Source organism: Macadamia integrifolia, unplaced genomic scaffold, assembly GCF_013358625.1.
Source record: "Macadamia integrifolia cultivar HAES 741 unplaced genomic scaffold, SCU_Mint_v3 scaffold1661, whole genome shotgun sequence".
Taxonomy (NCBI): domain Eukaryota; kingdom Viridiplantae; phylum Streptophyta; class Magnoliopsida; order Proteales; family Proteaceae; genus Macadamia; species Macadamia integrifolia.
Window position 1 is genome coordinate 114680 of NW_024868294.1, and position 17571 is coordinate 132250.

At 39.0% G+C, this 17571-nt stretch overlaps 1 non-coding gene across 1 annotated transcript; it reads right to left on the minus strand.

Moving 5' to 3' along the window:
- Positions 1-11067: 11067 nt before the first annotated feature.
- Positions 11068-11174, minus strand: LOC122064464. The gene has a single exon (XR_006135716.1). It is a non-coding gene; the product is annotated as a small nucleolar RNA R71 (small nucleolar RNA).
- Between the last annotated feature and the right edge of the window lie 6397 nt (positions 11175-17571).

The following is a 17571-nucleotide window of genomic DNA, read 5'->3' on the forward strand; positions in this document are numbered from 1 at the left end:
GGGGGGTGGGGGAGGGTGGATTTATGTAGAATTCTTGGTAATCTCTACTCTTCTTGGTAATTTCAATTTTGAGGATCTCTACCATATTGGCTCAACATGCATTTAATGTTTAGTCTTTAATTTTTACATTAAGCCAAGCTTGCCGAAATTGATATTTATTTTTCACTAAAATTCATTGTATTAAGAAGAAAGAAAATGTACAGGACACTAGCACCACTTTCATACAAAGATAGGCTAAGAAAAAAGAGACCAACCCCACCTTCGGCATTGCCATCAATAGGAGAGGGCCCCCTAAAAAACTTAGCCTAACAAAAAGGAAAAAAAAATTCGGGAATCGAAATCTTGAACGTTGGGAAGCATCCAAGTCTAATTCCATAGAAACCAACCGAGGCCACGCTTCCACTGGATACAATACTTCAAATTTCGCTGATGATTTAGCCAAGAAATCGGCAATCACATTTGCCTCTCGATAGCAGTGCGTCACCTTCCAATTGATTGAATTCATGAAAGGTAAAAGATCCCTCCATCGCTATTGAGCAAATCATGGGACCAAACCTTTAGAAAACAGGATCACCACTACAGAAGGGTTCCATTCAATCCAAAGGCTCTGGAAAGCATGCATCTTAGCCTATTCAAGACCAACAATCACCACCAAGAATTCTGCTTCGAAATTCATTCTGACACCGACATATTCTCTGTAGTTCAAGAGGCTCTCCGCCTTCTCATTTCTAAAAATGCCACCAGCTCCGACTTTTGCTAGATTACCTAGGGAGCATCCATCGGTGTTTAGCTTAATCCATCATGAAAATGGAAGACACCAGCGCACTTCAACAATCTCTCTACGTCTGCATGTAACCTGGGGAATTCCCACTTTCTAGCACATAAAAGGTCAGAGATGGAAAGGGGCTTCCCAAGATGGATGCTGGAAATCATACCAACTTCTCCTTTAATCCTTACAAAAATATGCTTATAATGAAGAGCCACACCATCGTGATATCTAGCGTTCCTCTCCATCCAGACAGCATATGGAATAAGAATAAAGCCACAGAGCCACACCTTTGAAAACGTTATGGACTTTGCTTTTCGTTTCCATTAGGCTAGTAGGTCCGCCATCCTATCAATAGACTGCCACCTGATACCGAATAATTCACAGAAAGAGTTCCATAGGGCCTTGTTATACTCACAATGAATAAACAAATGAGGAATGGATTCTTCTGCTCGATCACACAAACCGCACCTAGAAGGCATCATCACACCCCTTCTGTGCACCTCCTCATCCATCGGTAACCGACTATGAGCGAGCCTCCACCCAAATATAGCTTGCCAAGGGTGTATCTTGGATTTCTATAGAATAGAAAACCAAGGAAATTTCGGGTTTTTCCCCCTTATCTCCTCCCATGCTAAGCTCAAAGAAAAGGCTCCAGAATTTGATAACTTTCAATGACACATATCCTCCATATGTGATATAGAAATTCTTTTAGCCTTCTCAAAGGTATCGACAAGAAAAATTGAAGAAACATTAGGAAAGCACCACTCACCATTTCGAATAAAATCTGCCAGGCGTTGGTTCCTCCCTGTGAACATATCCTGCTCCAAATTAGAAGACTTGGCCAGAGAAGAGCTTTCTAACCATCTATCTGTCCAAAACATGATTTTTTTCTCATTTCCTACCATCCATCTTTCCATGTCTGAAACAAGTTGCCACACCCTCTTCAACCTTGGCCAAATGGAGGAAGACTTGTACCCCTTCCTGAGAGAGCCGTCTTTCTGAACAAATCTTGCTCTGAAAATTTTTCTCATAATAGTATCTTCATGTTTGATCTACTAGGCAAGCTTACTTAAACAAGCTTTATTACGTCTCTCAATTTTCTGATACCCAAGCCTCCCTCGTCCTTGGGCTTACAACTATCCTCCCATTTCACTACAATTTTTTTATGCACCTCCATTTGACCCGACCAGATAAAGTTTCTCATCTACCGCTCTATAGTTTTAATGACGGACTGAGGCCACCAATAAACCACAGAGTTATGGATAGTGATGCTTGAGATTACTGATCGAACCAACTCCATGCGACCAGCCATCGAGAGAAGCTTCCCTTTCCAGGTTGCCAATTTACATTTAATCGTATCCATCAAAGGTAAAATGTGATTTTTCTTCACTCTTCCCTTGAAAATCTCCACACCCAAATACCTTGTAGGAAATTTTGATGCCTAAATTCCCAAAAAATTACTAATAAATTGTTTCCTATGGGGGGTGACCTTCCAAAGAAGGCTTTGCTCTTGTCGAGATTAAAATGTTGGCCAGAGCATTCTTGATACTTCAATAAAAATAAATGCAGATTTTTAATATACTTAACTGATGCATTCACGAAAGTGAAAATGTCATCCACAAATAGTAAATGAGTTGGGGTAGAGGCACCTCTTGGACCCGGCAACTGCTTTATGGATCCTTCCGAAATCATTTTATTTAATCCTCTGCAAAGCACTTCCTCAGCTAAAATAAACAGAATGGGAGATAGCGGATCACCTTGATGAAGACCACAACCCACACCGAAGAACCCCATTGGTCCTCCATTTATTAAAACCAAAATCCTTGAAGATGAGAGAATTTCTTGGATCCAAGAAATCCATTTTTGAGGGAATCCGAACTTCCCTAGAACAACAAAGAGAAATTCCCAAGATAGGGAATCGTAAGCTTTCTGTACATCAATCTTGATACCTATCCCGCCTCCCTTGACAACGGTATACATCAGATTAGCCGACTCAGAAGCAAGGCTAATATTTTCTGATATTATCTTCCCCTTTTGGAAAGCCCCTTGTTCCTCCGAAACCAGCCTGGGAAGGAAGACTACAACCCTATTCGCCATGATCTTCGATAACACCTTGTAGAAGCCAACCTCGAGGAGAATTTCCCTGAGGGAGCTAGCAACCACGCCCTGAAGTCCTCCATCTGCAAACTCGGAATATCGACCTTTTTAATCTGAGCAAAGATTTCATGAAGAAGAGGAGATACTACCTCAGGTAGGTGCCATTCCCCATTTCTGATGAACTCCCCTACCTTTGCTGACATAGAGATGCTTTGATCGCTGTCCAGCGAAAGTTCCATGATGGAGTTTGGACCCCACCATTTATCCTTCCAGAAATTTGCGAGCTGACCGTTCCCTATGATCCAACGCTCCTTACCATCCACAAAGGTCCAAATCTTCCTGATACCTGCAAATATAGAGGAGGTGTTGCATTTTTTGAGAGATCGTCCATCCTTCTTTAGAAACCAAGCACTAAGAAAGGTCAACGCTGATGTCTTCTCAGTTTTAATTCTCCAAATCATTTTGCACAGAATTACTTTATTGGAATCTAGCAGCCTCCTAAGCCCCAGACCTCCCTCATCCTTGGGCTTACACATAGAGTCCCACTTCACCGTGACAGCCTTGACCGTGTCTACATCACCTGTCCAAATAAAATTTCACATCCATTTCTCCATCATCGCCACTAGAGATGCAGGCCACCAGTAAACAGAAAAGCTATGGGTCGGCATTCCCGAAATCACCATTTTGACCAATTCCACCCTGCCCACCATTGAAAGCAATTTCCCTTTCCATCCTGCCAATCTCAACCTTGTCCATAATCGGCAACAAAGTATCTTTTTTAATCCTTCCCTTGAAGATTTCCACACCTAGGTACCTTGCAGGGATTATCCTGTTCCTTATCTTATACTTTAGTTATTTTATATGTCAAGGTCATCTAATGCATCATTTTGTGGATACAGAGGGAATATGAAGAATTCAAGGTTTGGATAATGGGTTGGTTTCCAAGGCATGGAACACCAAGGCCAGATAACAATGTACGGGATCATCCAAGAATGATTCAGGTAAGATGTTCGGTGGCTCGATTTAAAAAAAAAAAGAAAAGAGAGGAAGGCAGTTGTTACTTCCGCAGAAGAAGGAAGAGAGGAGAGGGAGAGAGAATGAGCTGCCGAAAAAACAAAAACATGGAGAAATCAAAATAAGAAGGAAGAGAGGGTTCAGTTTAGGTAAGTTTCGATTCTGATATATTTTTTTTTGATTTAATTCCTATTTGCTGGTTTGGTGATAGTGGATCCATAGATAGAGACTAAGAGAAGAGGACAAAAATAAGGAGAGAGCCGGAGAATAAATAGGGAGAAGGAGAGACAGAAGGGGAAACCGTTAGAGAGGGAGAGAGATGTGTGCACTATCCTAAAATGAAGGAATAAAAGGAGAAGAAAGAAGAAGAGTGGGAAACTGTGTGTTGCTTTGGAGTAAAAGAAGGAAGGAGATATAACTATAAGAGGGCGAGAGGCCGAGAGAATGTAGGAGAAGAACTCTACGGTTTTGGGGAGAGAAATAAAATAGGAGATTGAGTCAGAAAGGAAAGATGGAAAGAAAGAGAATGACAGATGGAGAGAGAGGGTTAGAGATAAAATAGGAAAAGGAGAGAGGGAACTGAGAATGAGAGAGAGAAAAAAAAAAAAAAAAAAAAAAGCAAATTATGGTAAACTTATTGAGAAGATAATACCCCAAGTTGGGTCTATCAATTGGACTTTAACCATTATTATTTGGCTATGGGATTTTAAGGCCCTCTTCGGTATCATATTTTATTTATTTATTTTTATTTTGGTTCACAAAAACGGTTTTTGTTGCATTTGGTATCATTTATGGAGCTTGTTTCTATTTTAAAAAAATGATAAAATAGAAAAATAAAAAAGGGATCAAGAGTCATTTATGTGTTTCGATCAAAATTGATTTTCATTTATTTTTGGCTGAATTTTAATGTGCACGTGCTTAAAGTCCCAATATGAAGGGGTATAGTAGTCATTTATTTTGTAATTAGAAATCCAAGCCCCTTGCCCCCTCGAGTCCAAAGTGGAGAAAGAGAGTTATAAGGAAGAAGGGTGAAGAAAACATCTCTTCACCCATCTCTTCTAAAAATCATTTTTCACATAGGGATACCAAACTATTTCTCACAAAAAAATCATTTTTTTAAAGTAGTTACCAAACCATTTTTATGCTTTGATAAAAAAAAAAAATGGTTTTCATTAATGATTTTTGTTAAATAGGTAAAAAGAAAAAAAGAAAAAAGAAAAACAATACCAAAGAGGACCAAATTGGTTTATTATTTATAAATTGTAATTGGACATATATATTGAAAGAATTTGTAACTGTGAATGGAAAATGTTTAGGGTTAGATTTAGTTGGACCCTCTATATGGAATAGAACCCTTAGGCATTATTGTATGCTTGTATAGGCAGCAGTGCTTGGAGTGAGTGAAACACTAGCTGAAATTTTCGAGTTAATTGGTTGATGTGTAAGTGGAATTGACATCGTCATGATCCACATATGTATATAAATATATTTACTTATGTTATATTATTTCGAGAAATCAATTGTATTGTTGATTTGCTTGCGAAACATGTTATAAGTTCTGTAGATCAGAAGTATGAGATTCAGGTCAAGCACTTATTTTCAATGACATAAATTGGGACTTTTTGCAGCGCCCAAGATATAGATTTACTGGTTAATTGGGTTTGCTTTTCTCCTCTGCTGATGGAAATGCCGAAGGTGGAGAATTGAAGAAACTGCTTTGTATTTGTTCCGTCTGGGGATGCCTAGATGAATTCTTTGTATCATATTTTTTCTTTCAATTCTATCTTACTGACCAATAGCAAAATATGAATGTCTACTATGATTATATAGAATAATATATATATATATATATATATATATATGGAATTTACTTAAAAGAATATGAATGTCTGCTATGATTATAGAATAATACTTTATAAATGTATTTTTTGATCTTGTGATTAATTTTATACATTATTTATATGAATGATTGTATGACATGATTACAATCATTTCCAACAGGGGGTTTAGGTGTTAGAAGCATAGATGTATGTTTATGTTCCTCTCTTAGTCTGCAGAATGACCCATTTAGGATGGGATGATTTGTGATGTGATGTACCACCTAGCCCATGTTTCATTGTGTGTGCCATCTAGCCCATGGTTTCACGTATGTGTGCCACGTAGCTCTTGGTTATGAAATCCTGGACTGTGACTATTTGATACATGAGATGCCTTACACTTATGCTTGCAATTGACAGTGTATATCTATGACAAAATAATACATGGTTTTAAAGTTTAGAAGATCATTTTCCATGTTTTCATGAAATGTTTACATTGTTTCATGATGCAAGACAAATGCCAAAAGTAGCTTACACTACTTTTGGTTTGGTTCAAGTTCCATTTTTCAGTAGCTTCTTGTTGCAGCACATCTAGGGAGATCAATCTGAAATCAACCGGATCTCTGGAGGATGGAGATGTGCGAGAATGCTCTGACTGATAGGGTCCTGGAGTCCAGTCATGACCCTGGGGGAGGAAGGCCGCCGGATTGAGGCAGACAACTCTGTATGGTGGACTTTTGGAAGACTCAGGAGAAGGAATACTCGAATCCAAAGATGAATGAAGAGGGTCTTCTAAGGAAGAAGAGGAACAATGATTTTGGTGAAGGTGATGGAACATCTACTCTTGAGAACAGGACGACCAAGACAACGAAGAAATCATTCGCAACAGTGGTGGAAAGAGCCCTCCCTGATGTTGATGATCTTCCTGACCCTATTCACACTGCATCCTTTACCAAGATTGTCATTCCCCAGGATGCATATGTGGAGAGGTTTGACAGATTTAAGTTTGCCTTGATAGGGAGGGCAAACTTCCGATTCATGTCCATGAATGATATACGTAAGGTAGAAGTAGAAGGATGGAACTTGAAGGGAAGGGCAGCGTTTGCTCCAATGGGAAAGAGATTCATTCTATGCCATTTCGAGTTAGAGGGGGACATGGTAGCAATGTGGAGAAGAAACATCATTTAGGTTCACGGTCACTTCATTCGATTTCAATGATGGAAACCCGACTTTGATGTTCATGTGGAGAACAACACTACAAAACTTGTGTGGATTAGGTTTCCAGACCTTCCACATGAATACTGGCATGAGAAAATTCTTCTCTCTATGGCAAAGGTGGTGGGTAGGCTAGTGGCTCTAGATAGACGCACCAGGTCGGCTGTAATGGGTAGCTTCGCGTGAGTCAAGTGGAGGTCGTGATAGGAGCCAAAAGGGTGGATGAAATACAAGTGGAGTGGCGGCAGCCAAGGTCTGGAGAGGTGTTTTGGTTTAAACAATTAATCACATATGAAGATGGAATTGACAGGTGCGGTTTTTGTAAAAAAAAAAAAAAAAAAAAACTGGCCATTCTTTACCTGAATGTAGGGATAAGAAGGCAGCTGGTGCTAAAGGCAAGGAAAGCCGCAGGGAAGGAGCCCTTGAAGTGCCTATCTCGGATGAAGATGGTGGAACAGGGCAGCGGCTGAGTGCAGGCAGTGGTGCCACAGCTGTGATTCCAGTCCTCAATTCGGGAAGGATTCTTTCCAATTCGAAAGAAGATTTAGTTGACTTATCAGTTCCTCATTCTAGGGAAAATATTCGATCGCATATGGCAAGAGGCCAGGAGATGGGGGGCATCATAATTGACCTTCCTTTAGAGCAAGATTATCTGATGGAGGCAAATAAGGAAACCACAGATGATTTTAACTACCTGGATGAGTCAGAAATAGTCTATCAAAGTGGGTCTGAAGTGAGGTTAGACTATGGGTCAGACCAAACCACCTACCTAGCCCATAGTGAGGAGCCTGGGTACGGGGACCACAGGCAAGAAGTTAATCCTATGGAGGAGATCTGGACGCAGGGGGAGGAAGGTCATGGTAGGGGGCACACGATAAATTCTTCAAGGGGTCATGGTAATGGCCAAGGAAACAGTAGGGGCGTGAGTCACAGAGAACCTGAGCATGCTCTCACTAGGTCTTATCAACTCTACACCGAGGGGGCGATGGTTATGTATCATGATGACGTTGAGGAATTGGACAGGGCTGCAGTGGTGCTTGAGAACGGTATGGAAGATAGAAGGCAGAAGAAGGGGAAGAATATTGCTTATCCTGAGCAGGCTTCTCACAAGTCTGACAGGTTAGCCCTTTTAAAAAAGTGACTATGAAGGTTCTTTACTGGAACATTAGAGGTTTTAAGAAGAAGGCTGCTCGGATGGCCTTAGGGAAGATATTAAGGGCGAACGATCCTGATATCGTTTGCATTGTAGAGCCAATGATGGAGGCACAGAATCTTCCTAAGATTTTCTTCAATAAAAACGGCTTTGATGTTGATTTCATACACAATGTAAGACCTGACAAAGTCCCAAACCTTTGGGTAGTGTGGAAACAGGGCCTAAGCAAGCCGATGGTGACTTCTATATCAGACCAACGCATCTCTATGAGTGCGTGGTGGAACCAAAAGAATTTCATCATTTCGGTAGTCTGATGAGCACAATAATGTGTGAAATCTTAGGGATATAAGTATATATTTTGCCCCACTTTGGATAGTACTACTTTTATTTTTCTCAATTTTTTTTAGTTTCCAAGTTTACAAGAGAAAGTGCTTAAAGTGAATCAAGAACCAGTCCAAAGGTGGGACCCACTCATTGGTACCACATCCTCTCTCCTACAAAATCCTGAAGATTATTCTCTCTCCTTGCCACCTCATAAGATCTTGAAGATGCTATGCAGAGATTCCTTTCTAATTTAATCAAGATTGCAAGATATTGGTTAATATTGCACGGAAGGAATATAATTTGTTAATTTTAGAAACGAATGCTCTCTTTCCTCACACAAATCTCAGAGAATGAGGATTTTTACCAAGATTTTATTTTATTTTATTTTCTTTATTTTCTTAAAGAAGACTTGTAGAATGAAGGAGGCAAGACAAAAGCCCTATAAAAGCCCCTTCCTTCCCCCTCCTAATTATTATTCCCCTTAGTTTATTTTCTAGTTTATGCTTACTTTTCTTCTCTCTCTCCCTCTCTCACTCTTTAGTTTTAGTTCTTCTCTATTTTTGCTTTAATCACTTTTATAATAGTTGTTTTTTTTTTATGTCAATTAATGCAATCACTCTTTTATTCTTATTCAGCATTTTATGTTTATGATTTATGCAATTGAATTGTAATTTTTAAAGTTATAGTTCTAGGCTTAGATCTAGGTGACAAGATCACAAGTCGTGGAACATCTTTTTTTTCAAGTTCAGTTTTTTTTTTTTTGTTTCAAGATTTGTTTTTTCTNTACTCGGTATATCAATATTGATTCGATCCGAGATCTCTTATTGAATTGCTCATTCAATGAGCATTCTCAATATTATGCCTTAGTTTTAGTTCTTCTCTATTTATGCTTTAATCACTTTTGTAATATTTTTTTTTATGTCAACTAATGCAATCACTCTTTTATTCTTATTCAGCCTTTTATATTTATGATTTATGCAATTGAGTTGTAATTTTTAAAGTTATAGTTCTAGGCTTAGATCTAGGTGACAAGATCACAAGCCGTGGAGCATCTTTTCTTTCAAGTTCAGTTTTTTTTGTTTCAAGATTTGTTTTCTATAATACTAAAAATTTCAGATTTGGTTTATTCCAGATCTGGTTTTTAGTACTGGTAGTATCTCAAATCACCCAAGCTTTCAAGTTCAAGGGTTGAAGTTCAAGTAAGTAGGCTCCTTCTATAGTCTTCTATCCCCCCTCTCATTCCCTCTTCTGACTACCCTTTCTTTCTTAATTTAGGATTTTAATTTCAGTCGTTACATTATTGTTATCCCTTTCCCCCAAGGTTCATGGCTAGTGTATGTGTTGGCTTTGCCCCTCCTAGCCATAGAATCATCAATTTATTGTTTTTATTTTAATTGTCTCCCTTTTCCTAAAGCCAAGTAGAGTAACCATTGTAAGAGTGACTCTCTGATTAAGTAGGGAAGCTCATATTATGATGCATTTCTCGGGCTAAGTAGAGAAACCTACTTGTGAGTCTCTCTCTAGCTTTCTCCCCTTTCTTTTACTTTATTTTTATTTCAGTATTTTTTTTCTTTATTTTTTTTTAATTACGTGGGTTGTTTATTTTCACTTATTTATTTATTTCATTTTAATTACATGGCTTGCCTCTTTAAATTTTTAGATGACGAATGGTTAGGACGTTATTTTAGATACATATATTTAGGACGGTAGTTAGAATTAGATCACAACCATTAATAAGTTCACTTTCGCATTATTAAAAGAAAAAAAAGTGGTTGCTCTTTCTGAGTTTGACCCGTCGCTACACTGATTCGTATGCTTGCGGTTACATTTAAAATCTCAAACAAGTTTTTGGCGCCGTTGTCGAGGAGACAGTTCCATGTTATTTTTCGCTTTCTTTTGGTAAGTCAGAGTGTTTTGTTTGCTTTGTTTTGTTTTTCCTTTTCTTTTATTGAATTCCTGAGAAGAACAACTTGCAATAATAGTTGTATCGGTGGAGGTCGCCATGCCTTACAGTATGATAAAGACAGGTTTCGCCCTGTAGTAGTACCTTAGGAATTGACCTGAGCAACCCTGGATCCCTACCGGTAAGCTCTCAAAAATCCAAAAAAAATCAAAAAAATCATAAAAAAAAAGGTTTTGCTATCCATTCTTTTGTGCTTGTCTTACTCTAATTGTGGGTAGTTTTATGTTGCAAGAGTGTTAGGTGTGTACGTAATACTAAGAATCGGTTAAAAGGAAGAGATCCAACAAGTAGTGACGTTATACGTTTGCTCTCTTTAAAACCCTTCAATATGGGAGACCAATAGCAAAACCCTTCACCTAAATCTCTAAAAGATAGGTTCTACCTTGCTAGAACAACCCAACCTTCCTGCATAGTTCTACCACCAGCCCTGAGCAATAATTTTGAACTCAAATCTCAATACATCACTATGTTGCCTCACTTCCATGGGTTGACCTCTAAGGATGCATACCAATTTCTAAGGGAATTTGAAGAGGTATGTGTTCTAATTAAGATTCAACATCTTTCTGATGATGCTGTTAAGCTTAGGTTTATCACTATTGCATTGAAAGACCAAGCTAAGAAGTGGTTGTATGGGTTACCCTCAAATTTCATAACCTCATGGAATCAGTTCACAGTTGTCTTCCTTAAGAAGTTTTTCCCAACTCACAAGACCAATAAGCTTAGAAGTGATATCCTTCAGTTTAGACAAAAGTCTAGTGAGTCATTTTTCAAACTTAAGGAGAGATTCAAAGATCTACTCCAAGAATGCCCTCACCATGACCTAGACTTATGGCATTTATGTCAAATAATTTATAAGGGTATTGATTACCCAACTAAACAAATGATAGAGTCTATGTGCCCTGAGGGATTCACATCCTTTACAGATGAAGGAAAGGCATGGGAATTCTTACATGACTTAGTTGACAAAACCCGTGAGTGGGAATCAACCCAAGAGAGTGAAAGAACCATAGGAGGAAAAGGATATTTTATGGATGGTATAGTAGCCAAGGAAGCCCATTTGGATAGCCTAATCAAGAGAATTGAGGCTATTGTTCCTAGAGAGCCATCATCAGTCAATTTGGTTAAGATTTGTGCTTGGTGCCAGTCCCCTGGACATCTCTTAGAAGAATGCGCCAACACCTCTAGGGGCACTTCTAATGATAGTGTTAATGCCTTATACCAGAATAATCCATATAGTAATACCTACAATCCAGGATGGAGAAATCACCCAAATTTCTCTTGGAATCGGGGCAACCAAGCAGGGCCTTCCAATTTCTATAATCAAGGTCAACCTGGACTCCAAAGGTCTCCCTTTGCACAACAATTTTTTTCTCAAAATATTTTTCCTAGGTCAAATGTAGGACCTCAGGCTAGTTTTCCTAGGGCCCCTCTCCTATCATCTTATCAGGAACCCCCTGGGTTTACCAACACTGGAGAGGCAAGTAGAATAAGTGACTTAGAAAAAAATATGGCCCTCCTCATGACAAGCCATCAAAATTTTACGAGAGAACTCACTCAAGTTATCTCAATTATGCGTGAGAGGGAAAAAAGAACTTTACCCAGTCAACTAGAGCCTAACCCTAGGCATCATCAGCCTATTAGTTCACAAACATCAACTAATGCACCACTGAATATAGTACAAGGTCAGACCCAACAAGGGCCCTCTAACCAATGTAATGTTGTTTATGCCCTTAGGAGTGGTCGAGAGTACCAATACAGCGTTCCTAAATCTTCCTCATCTATTACTCATGGTAACTCTCCTTCAGTTGAGGACACAAGTTTGCCTCTTGTTTCAGGTTCATCTGATGAACCTAAAGATTTTTCTGAAACTAAAGATGATTTGGTTGAGGAAACCAAAAATGATTCTTCTGAACAGAGGCAAATCCCTAATAGTCTTTATGTTCATCCTGTCCCATTTCTTAATCGCTTGGTAAACAAAAGGAAGACTGCTTCCATGGACAAAATTTTAGAAGTCTTCAAAAAGGTAGAAGTGAACATCCCCCTTTTGGATGCCATATCCCAGATCCCCGCCTATGCAAAGGTACTAAAAGATTTGTATACTCACAAGCGTATCACTAGTGTACCCAAAAAGGCGTTCTTGGCAGGTAACATTAGTTCCATAATTACTCTGCCTATAGCAGCCAAGTATAAGGATTTAGGAAGCCCTACCATATCTTGTATCATAGGCAACACCTACATTGAGCATGCCTTACTTAACCTTGGCGCAAGTGTGAATCTTTTACCTTACCATGTGTACAAGCAACTTGGATTGGGAGAATTAAAAGCCACTGCAACTACTCTTCAGTTGGCAGATAGGTCTGTTAAAATTCTTAAAGGGATGGTTGAAGATGTCTTACTAAAGGTGGGGAAATTTATTTTCCCTGTTGATTTCATTATGTTAGATACCAAGCCATTCTCAACCAAGGATGAGATCCCAATAATCCTAGGAAGACCATTCTTGGCTACCAGTAATGCATTAATCAACTGCCGGAATGGTTTCCTAAGATTATATTTTGGTAACCAAATTGTTGAGTTTAATATGTTTAGGATAGGCAAGCAACCACATATGGAAGAAGAGATTAATATGATTGAGGATTTTCTGGATTTTTTTGATGATTTAATTACCAACTTTGATATTGATTTTGATTCAAAACTCAAAGAGTGTATGGATGAGTTGGATGATGATAGTGAAAATTTCTTTTCTGAAGTCTTGAGTCTTTACACACCTGTGGAGCACTTAGGACCCCTTTCCAATTCCATTCCCAAACCTTCCATAGTTGAGCCCCCTAAGCTAGATCTTAAGGAGTTGCCATCTAATTTGAAGTATGTTTTCCTAGGGCCTAACCAGACTCTTCCTGTTATAATTTCTTCAAATTTGACTTCTAGCCAGGAAGAGGAGTTACTTAAAGTGTTAAAAGATAATAAGGAAGCCTTAGGTTGGACCATGGTTGATATCAAGGGTATAAGCCCTTCTATTGTGCAACATCATATACATCTTATGGAGGATTCCAAACCATCCATGGAACCCCAAAGAAGAGCTAACCTAGTGATGATGGAAGCTATTAAGAAAGAGATCCTAAAGTGCTTGGATCATGGAATAATTTATCCTATTTCTGACAGCCAATGGATAAGCCCAGTTCACGTAGTTCCTAAGAAGTTTGGTGTGACTATAGTTCCCAATGCCACTAATGAACTAATTATAACCCGTGTCCAATCTGGGTGGAGAGTGTGCATAGACTATAGGAAACTTAATGTGGCAGCCTGGAAGGACCACTTCCCATTGCCATTCATTGACCAGATGTTAGAGAGGTTAGCTGGACATGAATACTATTATTTTCTTGATGGATATTCCGGCTATAACCAGATCCCAATTGCTTTAGAGGACAAACATAAGACTACTTTCACATGCCCATATGGAACATTTGCTTACAGGCGTATGCCTTTTGGGCTTTGTAATGCCCCTGCTACGTTCCAACGATGTATGATGAGCATATTTTCTGATATGGTCAAAAAATTCTTAGAAGTATTTATGGATGACTTTTCAATTCATGGGAATTCCTATTCTAAATGTCTTCATCATCTTTCTCTAGTTTTGAAAAGGTGCATATCTAAGAATTTGATTTTGAATTGGGAGAAATGCCATTTTGTGGTTAAATCTGGTATTGTTTTAGGCTATGTAATATCCAAGGAGGGAATTAAGGTAGATAGAGCCAAAGTGGATTTAATTGATAATTTACCACCTCCTCAATCTCTTAAGGGCATCTGATCTTTTCTAGGGTATGCGGGATTCTATAGAAGGTTTATTAAGAATTTTAGTCAATTAGCCCGACCTCTCACTTCATTACTTGCCAAATATCAAACTTTTGAGTTTTCTAAAGAGTGCCTAGAATACAAACAACTTAAGAAGGAGTTGACCAATGCACCCATTGTTCAACCACCTATTTGGACTGAACCTTTTGAACTGATGTGTGATGCTTCAGATTTTGCCATAGGAGCAGTTTTGGGTCAAAGGATTAATAAGTTACCCACTTTCATTTAATATGCTAGTAGGACCTTAAATGATGCACAACTCAATTATACAACCACTGAAAAAGAATTTTTAACGGTTGTGTTTGCGTTAGAAAAGTTTCGGTCTAACTTAGTTGGTTCACATGTGGTGGTGTATACTGATCATTCTGCTCTCAGATACTTAGTTCAGAAGAAGGATGCCAAAGCCCGTCTCATTAGGTGGGTTTTACTTTTGCAAGAGTTTGATTTAGAAATTAGGGATAAAAAACGAGTTGAAAACCTAGTTGCAGACCATTTATCCCGGCTTCCCAATTCCTTGACTGTCGATTCTCCAGTCAACGAGAACTTTCTAGATGAACAGTTATTTGCAGTGTTCAGTGAACCATGGTTTGCTGATATTGTCAACTTCTTAGTTTCAGGTGTGACTCCAGATCATTGGTCCACTCAAGATAAGTATAGATTTCATTCCCAAGTTAAGCACTTTTTCTGGGATGATCCTTTTTTTCGCTAAAGATTCATTGTATTAAGAAGAAATATAAAATGTACATCCCAATATAAAAGGAAAAAAAAAAAGATATCACCACCATCGTACAAGAAATTGACTAAGATAAAATTTGACCAGCCCCACCTTCGGCATTGCCATCAGCAGGAAAGGCCCCCTTAAATCTTAGTCTGAATAAAAATCTATAAGTTCATAAATCGATATCTTGGACGCTGGTTAGCATCCAATTCCAATTCCATTGAAACCAACCGAGGCCAAGCTTCCACTGGATACGACACTTCAAATCTCGCTGATGACTTTGCCAAAAAGTCAGCAATCACATTTGCCTCACGGTAACAATGCGTCACCTTCCAATTTATTGAATTCAGGAAAGATAATAGACTCCTCCATCGTTGTAGAGCAAACCACGGGACTAAACCTTTAGAAAGAAGGATTACCACAGCCATAGAATCGCATTCAATCCAAAGATGTTGAAAACCATTTATCTTTGCCTGTTCAAGACCAGCGATCACTGCCAAAAATTCCGCTTCAAAATTTGTTCTGATACCGATATATTCTCTGTAGTTCAAAAGGCTGTCCCCCTTCTTGTTTCTGAAAATTCCGCCTGCTCCGGCCTTCCCTGGATTACCCAAGGAGCATCCATCAGTGTTTAGCTTAATCCATCCTGGAAATGGGAGACACCATCAAACTTCAATAATTTCTCTACGAGTTCTTGTTACCCGAGGAATTCCTATTCTTCTAGCACATATCAGATCCGGGATGGAAAGGGGTTTCCCAAGATATACACTAGAAATCATACAAATTTCTCCTTTCACTCGAGCAAAAATATGTTTATAATGAAGAGCTGGACCATCATGATATGTAGCATTTCTCTCCATCCAGACAGCATATGGGATCAGAATAAAGCCACAAAGACACACAGTTGAAAAAGTTAAATTCTTCCCTTTCCGTTTCCACCATGCTAAAAAATCCTCCATTCTATCAAGGGGCTACCACCTGATACCGAATAAATCACAAAAAGAATTCCACAGAGATTGGGTGTACTCACAATGAATGAATAAATGAGAGATAGATTCTTCTGCGTGACTACACAAAATGCACCTAGAAAGCATCATCACACCCCTTCTGCGCACCTCCTCATCCGTGGGTAACCGATTATGAGCAAGCCTCCAACCAAACACAGCTTGATGAGGCTGAATCTTGGATTTCCATAAAATAGAAAACCAAGGGAATTTCTGATTTTCCGCCCTTATCTCCTCCCACGCTGATCGCAAAGAGAATGCCCCAGAATTTGACAACTTCGAATGACATATATCCTCCATAGACGATAAAGAAATTCTTTTTGCCTTCTCAAAGGTCTCAGCAAGAAATTTCGAAGAAACATTTAGAAAAGACCACTCACCATTTCGATTAAGATCTGCCAGTTGCACAGTCCTCCCTATGAACATTTCCTGCTCCAACTTAGAAGACTCCGCCAGGGAAGAATTTTCTAACCATTTATCTGTCCAAAACATGATTTTTTCCCCATTTCCCACTGTCCATCTTTCCATGTCTGACACGAATTTCCACACCCTCTTCAGCCCCGGCAAAATGGAGGAAGATTTATATCCCTTCCTGAGAGAGCCATCTTTTTGAACAAATCTTGCTCTAAAAAATTTACTCATAATATTGTCTTCATGTTTAATCTGCCAGGCGAGCTTGCATAAACAAGCTTTATTAACCTCTCTCAGTTTTCTGATACCCAAACCGCCCTCATCCTTGGGCTTACAAGTGTTCTCCCAATTTATCACAATTTTTTTCCCCACCTCCATTTGACCCGACCAGATAAAATTTCTCATCCACCGCTCTACAGTTTTAATAATGGACTGGGGCCACCAATAAACTGCAAAATTATGGATAGGAATACTCGAGATTACTGATCGAACCAACTCCACCCTACCAGCCATCGAGAGGAGCTTCCCTTTCCAGGCAGCCAATCTGCATTTAATCTTATCCATCAAAGGTAAAAGATGATTTTTCTTCACTCTTCCCTTGAAGATTTCCACACCCAAATACCTTGTAGGGAATTTTGAGGCCTGAATTCCCAATAAATTACTGATGAATTGTTTCCTGTGAGGGGCAACCTTCCCAAAGAAAGCTTTGCTCTTGTCAAGATTAAAATGTTGTCCAGAGAAGTCCTGATACTTTGATAAAAATAAATGCAAATTTTTAACATATTTCGCCAACGCATTCATGAAGATGAAAATATCGTCCGCGAATAATAGGTGAGTTGGAGTGTAGGTACCTCTTGGACCTGGCAGCGACTTGATTGATCCTTCCAAGGCCAATTTATTTAATCCTCTACAGAGCACTTCCTCAGCTAAAATAAACAAAATGGGAGATAACGGATCGCCTTGACGAAGACCACGACCCACACCAAAAAACCCCTCTGGACCTCCATTTATTAGAACCGAAATCCTTGAGGATGAAAGAATTCCTTGAATCCAAGAAATCCATTTCCTAGGAAAACCAAACTTCCCAAGGATAGCAAATAGAAATTCCCAGGATAGAGAATCGTAGGCTTTTTGTACATCAACCTTGAGCCCCATCCCACCTCCCCTAACCGTGGAATGCATCAGATTTGCCAATTCTGAAGCAAGGCTAATGTTTTCTGATATTATCTTCCCCTTT